Raw genomic sequence first — 13,300 nt, 5'->3', positions numbered from 1 at the left:
ATGGCTTGGGCCGCCTCCTGCTTGGAGCAGTTCTGGGTTCAGAGCCCCCTGAGCTGAGCTGCCTGGCAGTTCTGAATCACCTCCGGCAGGTACAGCTGATCTTCCTCCAGCAGCTGAAAGGCAAAAGTCAGGCTGTCAGTTCCTCAGGAAGGGAGGGCTTCTCCACCTCCCAGAGTGCAGAGTGGGGGGCAAGGAGGGCAGGTCTGAGTCCCTGCTCTGGTTCTCTCCAATGCTCACCCCTGGGAGAGGGATGTGCAACCGCAGCACATCTGCAAAGAGAAGGACATGGGGACAGGTGAGTCCTCCCTGAGCACCTGGCAAGGCTATTCCAAGAGTTTTCTCCTGGGTTCCAAGTCCTACGGCAGGGAAGGAGGGACATCCCAAGCCTTGGGGACCAATCCTGGCCTCCTTCAACCAGAATGTGGCTCCCCAGGCTATCAAGATGGTCAATATTCGGTTCCACTCCACCCTTTCAAAATTTAAATCTCAAAACAGATCCTAACTTTCAGAGCATGTAAACCACATGAGTGGAAAGACTTCTGCTCCACTCACAGAAGTAGGACTATGCTTCCTTCTCCCACCCTTGAAGTAAACGTCTATGTAACGAAACCGAATTGACCAAAGTCTGCCTTCCTCCGTCAACCTCAGCTTCGCTCTTCAAGCCAAAAGACAACACTTCCTGTAGTGATCAGGTGGGATTGCTATGAGGATTTATAACAAATATAGAGTAAGCCTTCTGTGTCAGCAATGAAAGCATTGCGTTGACTGGGTTTAAAGTATTTTCATATGATTCTTGATCAATCCACTCCTCTGCATCCCTGTTCCATTTCTCTTTCTTCACAAGTCACGTACCCACTCAGACAGGCAGGCGTCCTGGGTCATCAAAGACAGGGGGCAGTTTCTTTGCTGTAGCTTTTCTGATATGTTAATCTTAGGATGTTAATCTTAGGGCCAGGAAACAGGTCTCACATAAAGGGGATAATGATTGTTGTCCTCCTGGCCATCCTTCTTATCCTAGGTATGGATTGTTTAGGACCCACTTGGGCAGGGGTACAGACGTTTGGTCTGTAACACGTGGATCATCAGTCTGCATCTCACGTGTTCTGTGTTTTAAAGGTCTCTGAGATCTCTTGATGAAGGGAGGGAGATGCTCAGAGTCCAGCCAAGAGCCTCACCCCCCAAAAGGATATCTGGGCATTGGCGTAGCCAGGGGGGGGGGCAGCTGCCCCCCTTAATCCATAAAGAAATAATAAGAATCTGAGGTTCTGCCAAGCGAGAGAGGGCTGAGCTGGAGGGACTCGGCTTGGCAAGGGTTAAAGGGAAGTGAGCTGCCTTCCTAGAGAGGCCAGGAAGCAAGGGGGGGCAAGTCCTCCAGAGCCAAGGCCCCTCCCTCCCCAGTCCTTTCCTGCAAGGAAGCGGGGGGTGTTGCTTTGTGTCTCTGCTGCAAGGGCTGCCTCGCTGCCCCCTCCTGGGATCTGGTGAGTCTCCTCTCTCTCTGGGATCTGGTGAGTCTCCTCTCTCTCTGGGATCTGGTGGGGGTCCCAGGGCTGCAGCAGGGGAGGGGGCCGGGGGGGCCTGATCTGCTCCTGCGGGGGGGGGGGACTCCAAGTCAGGGAGCAGAGGGTCCTGCCAGGGAGGGGCCAGGTCTGCCACGCTCTCCTTCCTGCAGATCAGAGGGTCCCAAACTCATTTCACCCTCCACCCCCCCTTCAGAAAAAATCTCCCTTCTTTGAACAAAGGAGTCCCTGGGACTTTAACTCTGTGTGACATCGCTCAGCCTCATTGCACAACAGAGGAAACATCTGCAAATGGTTTTCCAAACTGGACGAGGAGGTGGACTAGCCCCCCCCCCCAAAAAAAAGGTGGGAGAGAAAGGCCAGGAATAAAGAGAGGGATCCCAGTTTCCCAGAGTCTGGCTGCTGCATTGGGGACCAGTTTCCCAGTGTCTCCCAGGGCAGCTCCCCACGGAGGCCACTGCAGCAATCCCCTCGCACCCAGAGCAGGGCATCCCAGGACCACGTCCTCTCTCTCCCAAAGGGATTGTTGCTGGCAAAGCAGCCGGAAATGGGCGCTGCTACTCACTGAGCCTCCAGGGACCTTGGGATCAATGGCTGTGTGTGTGTTAAGCTATCTAATTGAATAATAATAATAAAAAACCCGCCTAAATTTCAAGGGAGGTGTCTTTGGCACAACTCACTTGGCACTCAGCAGGTTGTCCCTCAGAGCAAAGAAAAAGGGACCCCACCCAGGAGTCTGTCTGGAGAGCGGCAGAGAGTCCAAGTGCAAAGGATTGTTGCTGGCAAAGCAGCCGGAAATGGGCGCTCCTAGTCCCTGAGCCTCCAAGGACCTTGGCATCAATGGCTGTGTGTGTGAAGCTATCTACCTCTCTTTTAAATCAGAACAAGTGAAGGCGGTGAAGGTCCTGTGTGAGTGTCTGGAAGCGGTTGGAGGATGGATGGCGGCTAACAGATTGAGGTTGAATCCTGACAAGACAGAAGTACTGTTTTTGGGGGACAGGAGGTGAGCAGGTGTGGAGGATTCCCTGGTCCTGAATGGGGTAACTGTGCCCCTGAAGGACCAGGTGCGCAGCCTGGGAGTCATTTTGGACTCACAGCTGTCCATGGAGGCACAGGTTAACTCTGTGTCCAGGGCAGCTGTCTAAGACCCTACCTGCCCGCGGACTGTCTCGCCAGAGTGGTGCATGCTCTAGTTATCTCACGCTTGGACTACTGCAACACGCTCTACGTGGGGCTACCTTTGAAGGTGACCCGGAAACTACAACTAATCCAGAATGCGGCAGCTAGACTGGTGACTGGGAGCGGCCGCCGAGACCATATAACACTGGTCTTGAAAGACCTACATTGGCTCCCAGTACGTTTCCGAGCACAATTCAAAGTGTTGGTGCTGACCTTTAAAGCCCTAAATGGCCTCTGTCCAGTATATCTGAAGGAGCGTCTCCTCCCCCATCGTTCTGCCCGGACACTGAGGTCCAGCTCCGAGGGCCTTCTGGCGGTTCCCTCACTGCAAGAGGCCAAGTTACAGGGAACAAGGCAGAGGGCCTTTTCGGTAGTGGCGCCCGCCCTGTGGAACGCCCTCCCATCAGATGTCAAAGCGATAAACAACTACCTGACATTCAGAAGACATCTGAAGGCAGCCCTGTTCAGGGAAGTTTTTAATATGTGACATTTTAGTGTATCTTTCATCTTTGTTGGAAGCCGCCCAGAGTGGCTGGGGAAACCCAGCCAGATGGGCGGGGTACAAATAATAAATTATTATTATTATTATTACTAATACTAAATTACCCGCCTAAATTTCAAGGGAGGTGTCTTTGGCCACATCCACTTGGCCCTCAGGGGTTGGCCAGATACATTCCTGGCCCTCGGAGCAAAGAAAAAGGGACCCCACCCCAGGAGTCTGTCTGGAGAGCGGCAGAGAGTCCAAGTGCAAGAAAAGGAGACAGAAGCAGGGGAGTGGGGGTGGGGGGAGAACAACTCCTGAGGACCCCCAGGTGAGGACCCCCACTAGAGCCAAGCATCCATTATTCACAAGATGCAAATGACTCTCTTGTCTGTCAGTTCTGACTTCATGCATTGACTGGAAGGCAGCAGAAACCAGACTGATTCACCTCACATTAATCCGTTCAGTTGCCTCCACATTTTGCATTGCTAGAAGGCTAGAGACATATTTCTTCTCCTACTCTTCTTTCCCCCCCAAAAAGATAGCTCATGGACTGGAATGCGGTGCAGTCCAGCCCTAGTTCCCAGCAAGACGCATCCATGCTTGCTCAGGGAATCTTTTTCTTCTACTGACCTACAAATTCTGTAACAGAACAATGTATTTGCTTTGTAGGATTTGCTAGAGCTTCTCATTCAGACAGACAGAACTTGGCAGAAGACCAAAAGGTTCCTTCCGATCTCTCACAGGCTTCCTGAGAGCACAGATGGATGAGCAAGACTCAGCTGGCCCTGAAACAGGAAGAGGCCATGACATCCAAACTGGGAGCAGTGGGGGGTTCTGGGAAAATTTTGTGCAGAAGATCCTGGGTGAGGAGGACACCCTCCGCTCAGAGGTGCAGAGCCAGCAGGTGAGACAGTTCTGCTTCCAGGAGGCCAAAGGACCCCGAGAGGTTTGCAGCCGACTCTACCACCTTGGCCGTCAGTGGCTGAAGCCAGAAAGGCACACGAAAGCTGAGATGCTGGACCTGGTGATCTTGGAGCAGTTCCTGGCTGTCCTTCCACCAGAGATGGAGAGCTGGGTGAGGGAATGCGGAGCGGAGACCAGTTCGCAGGCGGTGGCCCTGGCCGAAGGTTTCCTCCTGAGTCAGGCAGAGGAGAGAAAGCAGGTGAGAGAGACTTTCCTCTGGATACTCCCAAGGAGCTCCAAACAGGACAGAGAACATCCCATAATGCTCTACTGTTGGCCCATCCGTTTTCTGGGAAGGCATCCATGGAATGAGATGTAACAGCCTGAATAATTTTGTCTTTGTCATTCTTTTACTAATATTTCTCCCCATTCTCTGTTTTGAATCCTTGTTTCTTTTTCAGGGAACGGAACTCTTTGCAGAAATGGACCTGGATTCCTGTGAGGCAGAGAGGCCTCCGTTGGACACCAGAGAGCGGCCACTGGGTAAGGAGGAAGGTGGCTCTTCTCCATTTGGTCTTGTTCTGTTGGTTTTCCAGCTCATCTGAGGGTTCTTTGTCACGGCTAAAAATTGGCAGCTGTTTCTTTAATGCTTAAAAAGCTGGGTCAGCATGAGTCAGCGGCCTGCACCGGGTTGTATATATAGAGTGAGAAATGTTAGTTTGGTTTGGGTTGGTTGGTTGGTGAAACCTGGTAGTGTTGATGTGTGTGTGAGATTTTGACCAGCTTCGGCCCATCTGAAGCTGATACAGGCTTTACTTATCTTGAGCCCAAGCAGAGTAGTCCAGACAGCAGAAGGATAAGCAGTATGTGCCACATTCTCAACTTTATTTCCACTCTGTGCTGAGAGAATACAAACATGCATCTTGCCTCTGTGAGAGCAGAGAAGCAACCTGTCTCTCTAACAAAGAAACCGAGAGAAGAGTGAAAAACAGCAAACCAGTGTACGTCACATCCAGTCTCCCATTCCTGTGGGAATCCAACAGTAACTTGGACTGTGGAATGCAAAACAATGTCTTGTGATATGCATTCGCTGCTCAGTGAGGAAGCAGAAACCAACAGTGTGTACAGTTGGTCAGTCGCTTTTGTGTACAGTTGGTCAGTCACTTTTGCAGAAAGGCTTTTAAGAATAAAAGCGGAAAGTACTCTGCAAGGATACTCTTCTCGTGGACTCTTTATGTCAACAAGGGTCCGAGGACCAGGCTGAGGCAACAAAGGGAGGTCAGAACCCTTCTTTTTTTTTTACAAACACTGACAGGTTATGGGCCCAGTGTTTCTGAGCTTGTGCAGAGTGCAAAACGACTGACAGCATCTGAGCAGGGAGCTGGTGAGTCCTGGTGGTGTATGGAGCCAGTGGCTGTGCGTTGGAGCAGTTGGTGGCAAGCTGTAACTGTCTGCAGTGACGCTGGGGCAGCTAGGATCTGAGGATCAGGAAAGCACTCAGCATCGGCTACTGGAACAGTCTGAACTCCTAGAGGACCACAGTAGGCGACTCACAGAGCAGCTACACCAGTACTCTGCAGGGATACTCTTCTCGGGGACTCTTTTATGCCAACAGAACCTTTTTTTTTTTACAAACACTGATATTCTTTTCATCTTGTTTTGCGGGGAGACAGTTGGAAGCAAGGGTCCAGAGGAGGGGAGATGGGTTTTTGCACATCTAACATATGAAATGGGCACAAACCTCCAAATGCTCTCAGCAAGTAAGGCTTTCTGAAAGGCCCATCTGTAGTTAGAGATGCCCTGTTTCCCCTGTGAGAGAAGCAGGCACTCCTGGCGTCCTGTTTACATTTTTTCTCTTGCAGGTGACAGAATGATGCCAGCAAGACCTCCTGATCCGCCTTCTCATGGGGGCAGAAGGGAAGCAGCGGCTGTGGAACCAGATCAGGTCAGGGGAAGCTGCCTTGTGGGGACAGAGGCTGAGGGATGGAGCAATATCATGGACTGGTTGGGCACAGAGGAATGGTGGGAGGAAGCAGCCAGGGAACCAGGAAGGGAAGATGGCTCAGAGCCGAAGGAGTGGAAGTGGAGGAAGGATGAGTGATCAGAGGGAGAAGCCTGGGAAAAGGAGATGTCAGAAGCTAAAGGGGTAACAGGGCTTAGTGAGCTGGGAGACACTGTGGCAGAATGCAGTGCAGAATCAGAGGCAGAAGAGGAAGGAGGCGAGTGGGAGAGGAAAGTCGAGAGGCAGAGGTGAGTCAGGAGAAGGAGGAACCATCGGTGGCTCCCTCTCCTTCTGCCAGAAGCCACCCTCCCTGCTTGTCTCTCAGAGCCAGGAAACCCCCTGCGTTGCAGGAATCTCTGCTAGATTATGCAAACTGACAGACCCTCTGGGAATGAGCTGCTGTTCTCATGAGGCCCGAAACTCAGCCAAGTCTGTGAATATCGTGTTCTTGCTAAGAAAGTGTGAACTCCAGCTGTGTACTGTGGGATTTCCTACCCATAGAACTCTGACACCAGCCTTCTGAATTTCGCCAGTAGGATTCATCTGTAGTTGCAGTTTTCATGGAATCCTAGAGTTGAAAGGGACCCCAAGGGTCATCAAGTCCAACCCCCTGCGTTGCTAGATCATCCAAGACAGATGGCCATCCAAAATTGTTGTTGTTGTTTAGTCGTTTAGTCGTGTCCGACTCTTCGTGACCCCATGGACCAGAGCACGCCACGCACTCCTGTCTTCCACTGCCTCCCACAGTTTGGTCAGACTCATGTTTGTAGCTTCGAGAACACTGTCCAACCATCTCATTCTCTGTCGTCCCCTTCTCCTTGTGCCCTCCATCTTTCCCAACAACAGGGTCTTTTCCAGGGAGTCTTCTCTTCTCATGAGGTGGCCAAAGTATTGGAGCCTCAACTTCACAATCTGTCCTTCCGGTGAGCACTCGGGGCTGATTTCCTTAAGAATGGATACGTTTGATCTTCTTGCAGTCCATGGGACTCTCAAGAGTCTCCTCCAGCACCATAACTCAAAAGCATCAATTCTTTGGCGATCAGCCTTCTTTATGGTCCGGCTCTCACTTCCATACATCACTACTGGGAAGACCGTGGCTTTAACTCTACGGACCTTTGTTGTTAAGGTGATGTCTCTGCTTTTTAAGATGCTGTCTAGGTATGCCACCACCTTTCTCCCAAGGAGCAGGCGTCTTTTAATTTTGTGACTGCTGTCACCATCTGCAGTGATCATGGAGCCCAAGAAAGTAAAAGCTCTTACTGCTTCCATTTCTTCCCCTTCTATTTGCCAGGAGGTGATGGGACCAGTGGCCATGATATTCGCTTTTCTGATGTTGACCTTCAGACCATATTTTGTGCTCTCCTCTTTCACCCTCATTAAAAGGTTCTTTAATTCCTCCTCACTTTCTGCCATCAAGGTTGTGTCATCTGTATATCTGAGGTTGTTGATATTTCTTCCGGCGATCTTAATTCCGGCTTGGGATTCATCCAGCCCAGCCTTTCGCATGATGAATTCTGCATATAAGTTAAATAAGCAGGGGGACAATATACAGCCTTGTCGTACTCCTTTCCCAATTTTGAACCAATCAGTTGTTCCATATCCAGTTCTAACTGTAGATGAGGTGATCAGGCACTCCCATTTCTTTAAGAACTTGCCATAGTTTGCTGTGGTCGACACAGTCAAAGGCTTTTGCATAGTCAATGAAGCAGAAGTAGATGTCTTTCTGGAACTCTCTAGCTTTCTCCATAATCCAGCGCATGTTTGCAATTTGGTCTCTGGTTCCTCTGCCTCTTCTAAATCCAGCTTGCACTTCTGGGAGTTCTCGGTCCACATACTGCTTGAGCCTGCCTTGTAGAATTTTAAGCATAACCTTGCTAGCGTGTGAAATGAGTGCAATTGTGCGGTAGTTGGAGCATTCTTTGGCACTGCCCTTCTTTGGGATTGGGATGTAGACTGATCTTCTCCAATCCTCTGGCCACTGCTGAGTTTTCCAAATTTGCTGGCATATGGAGCGTAGCACCTTAACAGCAACATCTTTTAAAAATTTAAATAGTTCAGCTGGAATATCATCACTTCCACTGGCCTTGTTATTAGCAGTGCTTTCTAAGGCCCATTTGACTTCACTCTCCAGGATGTCTGGCTCAAGATCAGCAACCACACTACCTGGGGTATACGAGACATCCATTTCTTTCTGGTATAGTTCCTCTGTGTATTCTTGCCACCTCTTCTTGATGTCTTCTGCTTCTGATAGGTCCTTTCCACTTTTGTCTTTTATTATGGTAATCTTTGTACGAAATGTTCCTTTCATATCTCTAATTTTCTTGAACAGATCTCTGGTTTTTCCCATTCTATTGTTTTCCTCTATTTCTTTGCATTGCTCGTTTAAGAAGGCCTTCTTGTTTCTCCTTGCTATTCTTTGGAAATCTGCATTCAGTTTCCTGTATCTGTCACTATCTCCCTCGCATTTTGCTTGCCTTCTCTCCCCCGCTATTTGTAAGGCCTCGTTGGACAGCCACTTTGCTTTCTTGCATTTCCTTTTCATTGGGATGGTTTTAGTTGCTGCCTCTTGTATAATGTTATGAGCCTCCATCCATAGTTCTTCAGGTACTCTATCCACCAAATCTAAATCCTTAAACCTGTTCCTCAATTCCACTATGTATTCATAAGGGATTTGGGATTTGATTTAGATTGTATCTTACCGGCCCAGTGGTTTTTCCTACTTCCTTCAGTTTAAGCTTGAATTTTGCTATAAGAAGCTGATGATCTGAGCCACAGTCAGCTCCAGGTCTTGTTTTTGCTGACTGTATAGAGCTTCTCCATCTTTGGCTGCAGAGAATATAATCAATCTGATTTTGATGCTGCCCATCTGGTGATGTCCATGTGTAGAGTCGTCTGTTGTGTTGTTGGAAAAGAGTGTTTGTGATGACCAGCTTGTTCTCTTGGCAGAACTCTGTTAGCCTTTGCCCTGCTTCGTTTTGAACTCCAAGGCCAAACTTGCCAGTTGTTCCTTTTATCTCTTGACTCCCTACTTTAGCATTCCAATCCCCTATAATGAGAAGAACATCCCTCTTTGGTGTCATTTCTATAAGGTGTTTTAAGTCTTCATAGAATTGGTCATTTTCAGTTTCTTCAGCACCAGTGGTTGGTGCATAAACTTGGATTACTGTGATGTTAAAAGGTCTGCCTTGTATTCGTATCGAGATCATTCTATCATTTTTGAGATTGCATCCTAGTACAGCTTTTGCCACTCTTTTGTTGACTCTAAGGGCCACTCCATTTCTTTTACAGGATTCTTGCCCACAGTAGTAGATGTGATGGTCATCCGAACTGAATTCGCCCATTCCCATCCATTTTAGTTCACTGATGCCCAGGATGTCAATATTTATTCTTGCCATCTCATTTTTGACCACATCCAACTTACCAAGGTTCATGGTTCTTACATTCCAGATTCCTATGCAATATTTTTCTTTACAGCATTGGACTTTCCTTTCGCTTCCAGGCATATCCGCAACTGAGCGTCCTTTCGGCTTTGGCCCAGCCTCTTCATCAGCTCTGAATCTACTTGTACTTGTCCTCCGCTCTTCCTCAGTAGCATGTTGGACGCCTTCCGACCTGAGGGGCTCATCTTCCAGCGTCATAACTTTTATATGCCTGTTGTCTTTGTCCATGGAGTTTTCTTGGCAGGGATACTGGAGTGGCTTACCGGTTCCTGCTCCAGGTGGATCACGTTTGGTCAAAACTCTCCACTATGACCTGTCCATCTTGGGTGGCCCTGCACCGCATAGCTCATAGCTTTTCTGAGTTATTCAAGCCCCTTCGCCATTGCAAGGCAGTGATCCATGAAGGGGCCATCCAAAATAGGCTTATCTTATTTCTAGACTGATCACTGAATGCAAAAATTGGTTTCTAAGCAGTGGACAAATGAGAACAAATAGTGGCCTGGATTCACCTAACCAGCGCCATCCGCTGGAAAATGGAGCCTGCCCCCATTCCTCCCCTCCCCCTCTCCATGCCCCCATGAACCCCTTGAATTTGGCCCTAGGGCATTGGGAGGGAACCTTCCCAGAACAACTCACAAGGAGAGGAGAAAGTAGATCCTTCCATCGGGGAAACTGGAGTGCTTGCGTAGGCAGAGTGACTTGAAAACCACAAGGTGGAGTACCACCTATTTGCACAAAGACGGATACCCATAATTAAAAGGCAGAATAAAATAAGCATCCATAAATAAAATGTGCAGCTAGCAATCCTATTGAAGCAACACCGCAACCCAGCCAGATGGGCGGGGTATAAATAATAAATTATTATTATTATTATTATTATTATTATTATTATTATTATTATTATTTACAGGAAGGAAACAACAGAGCATTGTGTAGCAGATCATATTTCTGCTGTCTCAGAGGAGGACATTTCCCTTTATCTTTTAGGGTCCAGTCTGCTTTGAAGATGTCACCATTCGTTTCACGGACGAGGAGTGGGCGTTCCTGGATCCTGACCAGAGAGCTCTGCATAAGGACGTCATGGAGGAGACTCGTGGGATCGTGGCCTCTCTTGGTAAGGCTCCCTGTGGGATCATCATATCAGCCTGGAAATTCAAAACATACCTCTATGGAACCAACCTCATATATTTTCACAGAGCTCAACAGTGCCCCCTATAACACCTGGGAACCTAACACCCCCACAATAAACAGTAACTTACAGTTTTTTCTTTGAACAATCTTCCTCAAATTACTCCTTTTTCTACCACGATCAGGCTGGTCTGAACTGCCCAGGCCATCTTCAATGTCAGCTTCAGAATTGTTAGGAAAGATAAGTTGTGAGCTTTAGAGCTTACAGGGTTAACAGCTCAGAGTGTCCTGCATCTGGGGAGGAGCTTTCTCAACATCCAGGAAAGCTGTTTCTTCGTTCTTTCTGACTTTCGTTTTCTGCTGAGACACGGAAGACGCAACGTCTGCATCTTCCGATGGTTTATCTTGCTGTACATACAATAAAGCTTTGTAATTTAGAGGAACAGCAGTGTATTGGACTCTGAGTTCTGCAAGCTCACACACACAAGAGCCAGTATGGTGTAGTGGTTAAGAGCGGTAGTCACGTAATCTGGGAAACCGGGTTCGTGTCTCCGCTCCTCCACCTGCAGCTGCTGGGTGACCTTGGGCCAGTCACACTTCTCTGAAGTCTCTCAGCCCCACTCACCTCACAGAGTGTTTGTTGTGGGGGAGGAAGGGAAAGGAGAATGTTAGCCGCTTTGAGACTCCTGAAGGGGAGTGAAAGGCGGGATATCAAATCCAAACTCTTCTTCTTCTTCTTCACTCGCTGTGCCGCTCTGCTACAAGTCCAGGAAATGTGGAGCTTCAGGTTTTCTGTTTTTGTTTTTGCTCCTGTCAGTCTTGTGTTGACCAAAGAAATGACTGCCAATGGAGATGGAAGGGATGCTATGGTTGGGCCAAACAAAATTCATTCCAGAGAGCTGTGGAAACGTACCGGACACCACATACGTAGCTTCAGGTTTTCTGGTTTTGTATTTGCTCCTGTCAGTCTTGGGTTGATCAAAAACATTAGGAAGAACTTCCTGACAGTAAGAGCTGTTCGACAGTGGAATTTGCTGCCAAGGAGTGTGGTGGAGTCTCCTTCTTTGGAGGTCTTTAAGCAGAGGCTTGACAACCATATGTCAGGAGTGCTCTGATGGTGTTTCCTGCTTGGCAGGGGGTTGGACTTGATGGCCCTTGTGGTCTCTTCCAACTCTATGATTCTATGAAAGAAATGACTGACAATGGAGATGGAGGGGATGTCATGGTTGGGCCAAACAAAATTCATCCCAGATAAGAGCTAGACTTATTGAATCTCAGGTAGTAGTAGCAGTGATGATGATGATGATGATGATGATGATGATGATGATGAAGATGGTTTACAAACTTAATCTTTTCCAGAACAGGACCGTTCTTAAATCAATGTAACACTCTAGTAATAATAATATTTTTTATTTATACCCTGCCCATTTGGCTGGGTTGCCCAAGCCACTCTGGGCGGCTTCCAACACATATATAAACATGAAACATAAATAATAGTCTGATCCCATATAAATAGAACATTAACTTTAAAGTGAACTTCTCCTAGTGGCCAAAATTGTGGAAACCTTTTGTGAAAAGTGTATTTCTGAGGTTTGATGGCTCATAACACCACTTTTGTGTGGAGTAATACCATAAAATTATATATCAATGAAGGATAATCTAATGAAGAATGTAATGAAAGAACTTTTATGAAGGAGTATTTATTAGAACAGCAGTCCTAACCATTGGCAACCTTTAGCTTTAATTACGGCCTTACAATGCCTTCCCATGATATGAACCAAGTTTTTAGTACTGCAGCTGTAATAAAGTGAAACCAAGATTAAATTATTGCCTCTGTTAATTGGACTTTATTGCTGGGTTGCTTCTGACTAACAAGTTTCTTTAGTCGGCTCCATAGATTTCTGATTGGGTTAAAGTTTGGGCTATTCCCAGGCCATTCCGGCAGTGAAATATCTTTATATTGAAAGCACCTTTTGCACACAGCAGCAACATGACATGGAGCGGAATCCTGTTGAAGTATAAAATAGAATATATATGTGTGTGTGTGTATGTGTAATGTTTCCAAGGGGTTGCTCGAGAGCAAGCAGGCAAATATCTCCCTGCTTAGCTGTGAAGCCTTGCTTTTGCTGCCAAAATAAACCTTACCTGTTCGGAGCGCCACTCTCCCGTGGCTGACTCAGTCGTTGGCAGAATCCGTGAGTGGGCGGTTCCTAAACTTTCCCCAGCAAAGCAGCTTCTTGACTCCCAGTCTGCGCCTCCCCTCTCTGCGCAGATGCTTTCTGCGCAAGGAAGGTGTGGGTAACAGAGGACCCCTCTCCTCCCCGCTTTGCCCAGGCAAGTTAGAATCATAGAATAGAATCATAGAATCATAGAGTTGGAAGAGACCACAAGGGCCATCGAGTCCAACCCCCTGCCAAGCAGGAAACACCATCAGAGCACTCCTGACATATGGTTGTCAAGCCTCTGCTTAAAGACCTCCAAAGTAGGAGACTCCACCACACTCCTTGGCAGCAAATTCCACTGTCGAACAGCTCTTACTGTCAGGAAGTTCTTCCTAATGTTTAGGTGGAATCTTCTTTCTTGTAGTTTGGATCCATTGCTCCGTGTCCGCTTCTCCGGAGCAGCAGAAAACAACCTTTCTCCCTCC

At 48.0% G+C, this 13,300-nt stretch overlaps 3 protein-coding genes across 3 annotated transcripts in view; 2 read left to right on the top strand and 1 right to left on the bottom strand.

Annotated features, from left to right (window-relative positions):
- Positions 1-13,300, bottom strand: part of LOC309530282 (uncharacterized protein) — a 487,095-nt gene that overhangs the window by 152,888 nt on the left and 320,907 nt on the right. The window lies entirely within an intron of this gene.
- LOC309531548 (zinc finger protein 397-like) overlaps positions 1-13,300 on the top strand; it is a gene marked incomplete at its 3' end in the record, with an annotated part of 156,039 nt that overhangs the window by 67,091 nt on the left and 75,648 nt on the right. The gene's annotated exons all lie outside the window — the stretch shown is intronic.
- Positions 1,408-13,300, top strand: part of LOC309530302 (uncharacterized protein) — a 218,749-nt gene continuing 206,856 nt past the window's right edge. The window contains exon 1 of the mRNA XM_082219098.1: positions 1,408-1,532. The gene's annotated coding sequence lies outside the window, so the exon portion shown is untranslated. The remainder of the gene's footprint in view (positions 1,533-13,300) is intronic.

Source organism: Podarcis vaucheri (genome assembly GCF_965113315.1).
Source record: "Podarcis vaucheri genome assembly, chromosome: 4".
NCBI lineage: Eukaryota > Metazoa > Chordata > Lepidosauria > Squamata > Lacertidae > Podarcis > Podarcis vaucheri.
The sequence above is the reverse complement of the archived record's forward strand: the minus strand, read 5'-3'. Positions and strand labels throughout refer to the sequence as shown.